Source organism: Montipora foliosa, chromosome 2, assembly GCF_036669935.1.
Source record: "Montipora foliosa isolate CH-2021 chromosome 2, ASM3666993v2, whole genome shotgun sequence".
Lineage (NCBI taxonomy): Eukaryota > Metazoa > Cnidaria > Anthozoa > Scleractinia > Acroporidae > Montipora > Montipora foliosa.
In genome coordinates this window covers 1,618,967-1,629,089 of record NC_090870.1, presented here as the reverse complement: position 1 = coordinate 1,629,089, position 10,123 = coordinate 1,618,967, and the positions used below count along the sequence as shown (strand labels likewise).

Here is a 10,123-nt window from a genome sequence, read left to right as displayed (position 1 = left end):
CGATGATTGAGGGGTTTTTTTTTACCAAAAGTAATGGAAGTTGAAAATAGTCTTGCTGCTTGAAAAGAAAACCGCAAAAATTAGTTCCCAGCGGAAATTTCAGTGAATTCGCGGCGCAAAAATTTGTTCCCGCAAACCTCAAAAAATCGCCAATCCGCAAAATAAAAGTCCTGCAACAATAAAAGGCAAGGCAAAAGACAGATGAAGAAAAAATAACATAGTTTTTATATAAAATTCTGAATTTCGAATTCCCAGCGAACGACTAGTGACAATCGATCGTAAAAACATTAAAATTCGGTTGTTAGTAAAACGCGTAACGGGTAACTGCGTAAAGGCGTAACGAGAAACTGCGTAACGGAATTTTTTTTCATTTTTTTTTCTGACGCCGTGGTTAATTATTTTAAAACCAAAAAGACCGTAAAAAAAAAACAAAGAAAGAAAAGGTAAATAAAGACGTGACCCGCGCTGGTCCTTGTTATGAGAGAAAAAGAAGACAAAATATATACATGTATAAGTATTAATACATGTAAAATGATCTTTTAAACACACGGAATGGAGGAGCCAAATTTGACGTACTCAATTATTATTTGTTGGATTTTATCTTAGGCCCCTTCTGGTTTCTTGAGATGTCTGTTACACAACGCTAAACTCCCAAATATCTTGGCGCTTTTGTCACGTTGTCCGGTCTTTCGTTATCTGCGGTCAAACACAGAGTATCGTCAAAGTAAACTCGCTACCACCTGGGTTTAACCATCACCGCTTGTTTACCTAAGGGTGACCCGAAAACACTGACCCCCGGACAATGGACCCCCATACGGACCGGGTCCACGGACTACCCCGACGGACCCCCTCCACGGACCCCTCACAAAAACAACATAGAAATAAAAATAAATTTAAAATATAAATAACACCTAAAGATTTGACTTACCGGTAGTCTGGATAGATCACTCATGTCTGCGAAATCTTAACCGTTGTGCGCCGCAAATTTAAAGACTAAGGCTCAGGCTCGGGCGCAAGTTGTATTAATCCCTTCACTGTGGACCGGAGTACTTCGAAAAAGACCGATAATGAGGTTCCTTGTTCCTTCCCCCATTTTTGTTCGGCTCATTCTCCCGCGGGTTCACGAACTCGTTCCGGGCTCCACGAAATGGAAAACAACCTGTCTACGTTTCTCGAGGAAACCATGGATGACGGGTAACATGAATCACTCGTATTTTTTTGTTTGTCTTGCCCATCTGCATTTGTTTGCAGTTAGAACAGATTCCTATAATAGCTTTTTGTTGCTTCAGCAGAAATGTGGAGGTGTATGAAATACCGTCAAGTAATGAAGTGAGTTGACTTTATAGTTAAAATTGTGCATATTGTGATCTGGTTACGTTAACATCCAATTTTTAGTGGAGCGACGAGTTGACTTCCTATTTAGACTTTTTTCCTTAAATATCTTTGAATAGAATTTGAAGTACACGCATTTTATACTGTTTAAAGGAAGGGCAAGATTTCCGGAGAGCCCCATACAATAGTTATGCATGCATTTTCTTGTTCACGCCTGTTCTTTGTTTGTGAGGAAGTAATACATGGATAATTTATAATGTATGGGGCTGTGCAGAAATCTTACTGAGAATTATGACAGACAAGGCTATAATAAAGATTAATGAAAGAGTCCAATTTTAAAACGTCACGATAAAGCCTATAAATACATGTAGTTATTGTATAACCTGCGACCAGGTGTCCTTTTCTTTAGGGAGGGTCCGAGATGAAACGTAGGGAGGGAGGGAGGGCATGATCGCAGGCTAGTCATTGTATGGCGGATCGGTCTGGAGTATCACAACGAAAGACAACATTGGAAGGGTTTTCAGATTGCTGCTAGGATAATACTTCGTCAGTGGAAAGTAGAAAAGAACCAACTGTTAAGTTATTTGAGAAAAGTAGACCGGATGACGTTTTATAGGATGAACTCAATTTAATAACTGGTGTCATATATATAATTTTAGCCGGTGTGTTTCAAAGCCTCTTGCATTAAATATTTGTTAGAACTCAACAGTTTCGTGTTAAGAATACCTCCCAACACATGCACCATTTCTCCTCTACTCTAACACTGGTACTCCACTTTGCATACAGGGTAAGGCAGGAAATATAAACTGTATGTTAAAAAAACTTCTAGTTTGATTTAAAGTAGTAGCCAACCAACAAACATTCTCTGCAATGCTAAAGATTACATGTGATCTCTCCTCTTTGTAACTAACTCTAACATAATGTTTAAAACTGCAACGTTCATACATGTGTACAAAGCAAACGTTTCGTATGTAAACATTTCCAAATCACTCCTAGCCTTAAACGTTTCTTTTGTGCACGCTGTTTGCCCAACTAAAGCAAAGACGATCTCAAATTCCGACAAAATGAATGATAGCTAACTGTCATTTCAAGGCTCGTACTTTAAACCGTTTAGGCTGTCTCAGGGCAAACCCAAGAGGATTTATAATACAATTTGACAACCTCTAAGAAGGGACGTTCGGGATATAGAATGTCTTTCTCTTTGATTTCTGTTTTCTAGGCAATTTTCAGTTGCCATCTTTAGCTTTAAAGGCATGCAAGGTAGTTCCACTAAAAAACAAACCTTCAGGGAAGAGGATGAAGGGAGTACACAATTGAGTTTCTTGAAATGAGTGTACGAACCCTGATAACCTCATTCAAGGAAATGACAGACACTTACAAATCTAAATTACACTGAAATCTCTCCATAACCAGTTGACGCAGGCTACTAGTGACGATGAGACTATGATCAGATATTATTTTTGAAGACACCTTTGTGCCCACAGGGTTTAAGTGGTAGTGCCTTGTCGATGTTAGCAACTGCCAAGCATTCGTTTCCTTGTTGAAAATATGATAGCTCTCAAATCTAGCAAAACAATACAGCTTATCATCGGGGCTCTGGAATCCCACAAAATTAGATTTCACAGCTTTCAAGCAGCTAGCACACTTCTTGATGTTACCGGCAATCTTTTTAAGAACCAAAGGCCCAGAGGATAGGGGATCCACTGGTCTAGCTGCTCTTCTTATAACAAGAGTTGTTGGATTGAGAATTTCAGCTTGAAAATTTGCTTCTGTATTATGTGCATCTGCATCTGTATCTGAATGGTGGAATGCTACTTCAGTTGCAGGTAAATGCCACTTGCGAGATGGAGCTTTCCCACCAACATTTTTTGGAGCAGAAGCTGCTGATATCTGGCTGAGACTTTTGCCTTGGTAGGCCTCCACAACGTTTGCCACACAGTTAAGACCGGGATGGCAATAGACAGGCAATGATGGAGAAGGTTGTTTCGCCCAAAGAAATTACAATCACAAGTACATTTTCCACTCTTAAAGCACTGAACCCGGTGAGGAAGGGGTCCTCCACTGTCCACAAAGTACACACTACCCTTGAAACCCTGGCGGAACTGGTCGTTGCACAGCACAGTCTTGGCTTTTTCCAGCAGACTCGATTGTTCCTCTTTGGAAAAGTGGCCACTCAGCTCTGAAAGGTCGCTGAGATCACACGCTGCTTGCCTTATAGAGGGATGAGCTGAGGAATGTGACAATGGTGTGACCTTAAAATTGCAGCACCTCTTGTATGCTTCTGGATCGGGGCAAACTTTGCTAGCCCTTTTGAGGAAAGCCTTTCGCTCTTCTTGGGTCATCTCTGCTTGACTCTTTGTCAGTGAATGTTGCTGAAACTGGTGGCAGACCTCCCACTTGTCGGACAACTGAAACCATGCCATTTCTTCCTCTTGATCGAACGACTGCACAAAGTCATATAGGTTTATAATGAGTCTGTCCATGTCCTGGGGAATGAACTTCGTCCAATCTTTCATCATATCATTTACTGACTCAGGCATGTTCTGTTCATATGGCTTGTTTCCCAAGCCAAGGCCTCTCAGAACAAATGCAGCCGTCTTTGTGCGCATGTCATTAGGCGTGTGGGTGCGAAAATACTGTGTAAAGGCTGGTAGGCCAGACTTCCCGGACCTTTCTAGGGTGTCCCACCCTTCCATGAGTGCTGTTGCATTCTTGTTAAACTCTTCTAGTGAACTTGACCAAATTAATCCACTTTTTGCTTTGAAGAGATCCTGGCAAATGCGGGACACTAGTGCTGAGGAGAGACCCAGCTTTCTACATTTCTCCTTGATATTTCTTTGGCTATGAATGTAACAAAGCAAAGGTGTTGCATTCCTGAAACCGGCCGCGAGGGCATTTGTTAACGCACGTTCATCATCAGTGCCTGTGGCACGAAGGAATTCACTTAGACCAGGATTTTCACGGGTAAGGCAATGGATAAATGCTAGGTACGTGGATTCGTCTCTAGTCATGCAGATCATGACAGGGCCTAAAAAGGAGGGGTGTTTTTTTGCTCCCTTTCCTCGAAGAACTGTATTCTTAAAACTTGTTACAAGCACATAGAATGGACCAAGTTGAAATGTTACGTCAACTCCAAGTTCAGAGACCTGGTTTACCCCGTCGTGACAGCAAAACCTCACAATATTGTTTAACTGTTGATCAGTGAATAATATGACCGTGGGAAGATCATTACAGACTACTTCACGGATAAAGCCAGGAAAAGTTGTCTTCTGCAGTTCTAGGACTGATGCAAGTGGGTCCTTGTTTACTCTTTCAGGTGCTTTTCGAATGAGGTATCCAACCTGTTTCACGTTCGGTGGGAGCGAACTAATGCTATCGGCACCACAGATACCACCAGACTCCTTTCGTGTTAAGAACAATGCCATCTTTGGACCAAATTCAACAGCTTTATCTGCAACTTTAAGCTTGGTGCTCTCTTTGGATCGGATGTGTGCCATATTGGATGAGGTTCGATTACCATGCTTCTTGATCTTAAATCTTGTGGGCTGACCATCAAAATTGTAATTGAGAAGCACGAGTGGGAACCATTTTTCAATATCTTTACCAAATTCGATGAACACAATTGTCTTGTGATATGACGTGTAGGAGGAACATGTGTACGTTCTTCTTCTCACTGCAACGTCGGCACTTGCTTGACTGTTGAGATTGTCAAGTTCAGCCACTTTGCCCCCTTCATCCCTTATGATGGTGTAGAACTTGGCCTTACATCCTGTCATGACCCATGACCCATTTTCATCTGAGAACAAATCTTTTCAGTGTTCCAGTGTATCAAGGCTCAAGACAAAAGTTGCATTGTCTTGAATTCCGATGGGAACTGCTTTGCTTATAATTGTAGGACTTTCTTCCTGGAAATTCATCATAAAGGGGACAACGTAAGGTTTATCAAGGCTCTCAAGAGTTATCATGTTGCACTCAACATTACCATTGTACAGCTTGTAATCCTTTCCCTTCATTTTTTTTTTGTGATTTTGACACATCGAAACGTTCTTCATCAGCATAGCTTTCTTCATCACTGTAGCCTTCAAGGTTCTATAAAACATTCATTAAAACAAATATTAAAATGTTAATATTCTTAAGCCTCGGACATCTTATTTTCATGGTCAGTAATCAGCAAATTGTCAAGCAGATTGGAGATGAGAATAAAGACAACCATCGGATATGGAATACTTTTAAGACAGCAAAATATCAAAATTAACATGCAAGGAAATGTGTGGCTGTAAGTGGGGAGCTCGAGAATTAACATTCAGACCTTAGCAGTTGAGGGTCAAGATTCAAGTTAAATAAATGTAAATTTATATGTACATGTCCATTACATCAAATTTCTTAGAGGATATCAAATGTCTCATTCAGACAGCAGAAATGTAAAGTACTTGTGAGAGCTTAACCAAGCTACACTGAATTACATTATATTATCACGAGAGGGCAGAGTGATGATAGGCCTGCCATCATTTATTTACTATCATTTGAGAAAAGACAATTTGATGTGAATTTTCCCATCCGTTTTTATTCCAGACAAAAAGATACCAGCCAGACAATTATTTGACATAAAACTTTATAAAGTAGAAAAATAAGAAAAGAAAGGCCCACTTGAATACCTTTGTCAGACTTGTGTCACAACCTTTGGAATATTCGTCTACACTGCTGTCTTGATCATTTCTATCATCAATCAAAACCTAAAAGCCACAATTCAGACATTATTACGTGCATTAATGGAATATTTCCTTTGCTTGTTCATTCCGGACAGACAGAGACGCGTCTTAATATTTGACTTTATAAAGAAGGAGAGGGAAATGGGGGAGGAGGGGAGGGGGGGGGGGAACAATTCAGTCAAGAAAAGTATTTAACTACGGTTAAATACCTCTGCCAGACTTGTATTGCTACCAGGGGTGTGTTCACCTCCACTGCCAAGGTCATGGTCATCTTTGTTGTCAATCAACTCCTATAAGCCACAATTCAATCAACCTGTAAATTACTCAATCCATCTACAAAGTACACTAAACTATATATATATCTGGCCAAGTTATTTCAAGATTCATTTGAGTCTTTCCTTCCTTTTTAGTTCAGCAAACACATAGCGGGCAACCACACTTCCCTTGTTTGTGTTATCTCACACATGCCCGCATCATATCATATTTCAACCCGCCTGCCTTTCTTCACACAGTAATGACTGTGTACTTGTATTCCATTCAAATATAAGAAAAAAAAAATAGTAAGTCAACTAGCCGCTCCACTGACTAATCGGATATTGAGTAGACAGTATAGCCAGATCAAAATGTGTGCAATGGTAACTTTTAAAAATGTCAACTCACTTCATCACTTGAAAATATTTCATACATCTCCACATTTCTGCTAAGGTAAGAAAAATATGTTTGGAATCTGTTCTCGGTGCAAACAAATGCAGATGGCTCAGAAAAACAAACAAATAAAAGTGATTCTTACCGGTCATCCATGGCTGCACGTGAGGCGGAGACAGGATGTGTTTTATTTCGTGAAGCCTTGGGCGAGTTCTTAATCCCGCGGGAGAATGATACGAACAAAATGGCGGAAAATGAACACAAATAGGGTCAAATAGGAGAATTGAGCCGTCTTTTTCGAAGCACGCCGGTCCACAGGGAAGGAACTGGCAATATGTGATTAAGATACCTTGCGCCCGGGCCTGAGCCTTGGTCTGTTAAATTTGCGGAGCGTAATTTATAACGGTTGAGATCTCGCCGACACGAGTGGTCTATCCAGACAATTGGCAAGTCAAATCTCTTTTTAAATTTATTTTTATTTCTATGTTGTGTTTGTGGGGGGTCCGTGGAGGGGGTCCGTCGGGGTAGTCCGTGGACCGTTCCGTATGGTAGTCCGTGGACCCCGTCCGTATGGGGGTCCATGGACCGGGGGTCAGTGTTTTCGGGTCACCCTTTACATAAAGCCAAAAGATCCGACGTACTGTAGGATTTAGCTCCTCTTTCCTCTACTCTATGATGCCGTAGCTTTTCTCAAACCTTGAAATAGTCGAGTTAAATTACACTTTGTCGTCAGTTGAAATAATAAGGGTGGTATGAACACTTTTCAACTTTGAAATGAACATTGCTTTAAAGCGAAAACTAAAAGTCAAAAAGACTCACGCTGGCCATTAATAGCTGCATTAGATTTACTGACTAAGACAATACCCACAATTTTTTTATTACAATGAAAAGTGGTATAATTGAAAGTATCGATGGGGAGGGTGTAATATTTGAGCAACAACAAAAAAGCATAATAGTTCATTCCGGCCAGTCTGCATTGAGGCGTTGCGTGACGTGAACTTTGTGTTTGATAAATTTTCCAATAAAAGGCATTAATTATAACATACGCATATCAAAAGTAATAAACAGAAAATCTTACCCCAGAAGTGAGTCTGCTGTCCTTGACATCCGCATCTACACAAGGGAAGCATTTAATCTACATTTTAGCATAAAACCTTACTTAGATCGCTGAATTGAATTTGACAGCCGAATGCATTCAGCATGTAAGTATGTACATTAAAAAATACTTTGTTATCGCCATCGCTACATTCAGAGCGATTTTATTTAAAGGCTCTTCTATAGTGACCACTATTAATAGGCGTTAAAGGTGAGCTACATATTTCATACAAAATGTAATGTACCATCAAATTAAGTATTAAACTTTCACTTACCGGAAAGCTTTCTCTCCCCAAGGAAAATGCAGAAAATCGTAAACGCAAGTTGTTATAAAAATAGCGCGCCGGTCGAAAAATTAGTCAGAATTAGTATTACTGAAACCTGCAACTACACTAAACGAATTGTAACTGAAACGATCGAGAAGCAAGAAAGGAAACTAAGGTGACTGAAAATGAAAGTCGAAAACTTACCATCGTCCTTCTCCTCCATGACTGACCTCTAGTTTAAGCCTCATTTAGACTAGCAAGTTTTCCTTGACAAGTCCACTTGTCAAGGAAAACTTGCCGACTGTACACACTAGCAAGTTTTCCTTGACAAGTTTTTCCTTGACAAGTTTTCCTTGGTAGTGTAAATGAAAAATACGACAAGTTTTCCTTGACAAGTGCACTTGACAAGTAATATCCTTGTCACATTTTCCTTGATGTCCGTCTACACGAGCAAATTTCTGACTTGACAAATTTTCCTTGTCAAGGAAAAGTTAGCACGCCAGATTTTCCTTGACGAGGAAAATTTGTCCACTATTCCCCATCAATACGAGCAATTTTTCCTTGTCAAGGCAAACTTGTCAAGGAAAAATTGCTCGTGTAAATAGGGTTAGTTAGGGTTAGGGTTAAAGTTCCTCCGGAAATGCGGTAAATTTGGCCAAAGGGCGGAAAAAACCCCGCCAGTCACGAATAATAAGGTTCACATTTTTTTTTCATTTAGAAGGACAAAGAAAGAAGAAAAAAGGCAAACAGTCAAACAAAATCAGCAGCAACAACAACAACAACAGCAAAAAACAAAAAAAAAAAAAGGAAAAAAATTCCCATTGCGTGGTTTCTCGTTACGCCGTTACACGTTTTACTAACAACCCTAAAATTCCTGTGGAAGGGCACGATGTTAGAAGGAAGAAATTAACCACGTGCTAGGCAACCACAAAGGTGCACGTGATCAACGTGTGCCAAGGTTCTTGTTCTAGAATAGGGAGCTTACGAAAAGACGACGCCGACGGCAACGACGACGCTACAAAACAATAGGTTTAGTGAGCAAAAACAATGGCTCTGCACGTGCGTTTTACATTTTGGTACATTTCGTTGCCGTCATCTCCTAAATGACGACGTGAAATGACCAAATTCAAGGTTCTGTGGAGGACGTTAGCAAATGACGATGAATTTTCAGTTTTCTCTCTACGCTTCCAACCCACTCATACCAGTTTAATTCCTCGACAGTTACTACACATTTTTAACGCGAAACTACATGAAATAATTTCGTAGTGAGATGAATAACGCGAACTTGTATTTTTTAAATAAAGTCCTCGTAGCCGTCGTCGTCCTCGTTTCGTAAGCTCCCTAATGTTAATCGTTCGTCGCCTTTAGTGTTAAAAAACGTACTTTTTAGCCAAGGAACTTACGTCTTTGGTTTTTTTGTTTTGTCGTAATATTTATCTGAATATTTACATTTCATCTGTCACACAACTTCTTTTCACCGCAGGTTTAAGCGTGCCCTCTGAGCAATCTGACAGCTTTTTAATACCAAAGTTCAGTGAAGTTAAACACTCTCCTGCGGGGTTAGTATCTTGATGGGAGACCAAAACAATATACCCCTCGTAAAACAGAAGCATCGGACCGAAAATACTCTTAGGCCATCCCCTTTTGTTTTTTTCGTTTACCGTCGAATGCGTTTCCTGATATCGGGTCGGTCAGTCGGATTGAAAAAAAAAAAAAAAAGGCTAAAAAAAAATCATAAGCATTCTCGGAATCAGAGCCCTGGTGCCCCAGCATAATAGCTGTGGAGCCAGGAAAACAACAAGACATGAACCCAAAATCAATATGGTGGAAAAGTTGGTGAAGGTTGTTGCAAAATTAAGACTGCGTGGGGAAAAGGATCAACCACCGAAACTCCTATGCTACATAAAATGGCTTAAAAACGTCGTTAGCTTTTCTTTTTTTGTTTTTTTTTGTTTTGAAAATGCCAAAAATGTCGATCGGTCGGACGACGCGAAACGGAGAAAAAAAAGGGGATGGCCTTAACGCTAACAAATGCGAACTCAGCAAGGTACAGATTTTGTTAGCTTGCTTTATGCA

At 40.2% G+C, this 10,123-nt stretch overlaps 1 pseudogene; it reads right to left on the bottom strand.

Annotated features, from left to right (window-relative positions):
* Nucleotides 1-4,741: 4,741 nt before the first annotated feature.
* Nucleotides 4,742-8,270, bottom strand: LOC137988495 (uncharacterized; annotated as a pseudogene).
* Between the last annotated feature and the right edge of the window lie 1,853 nt (nt 8,271-10,123).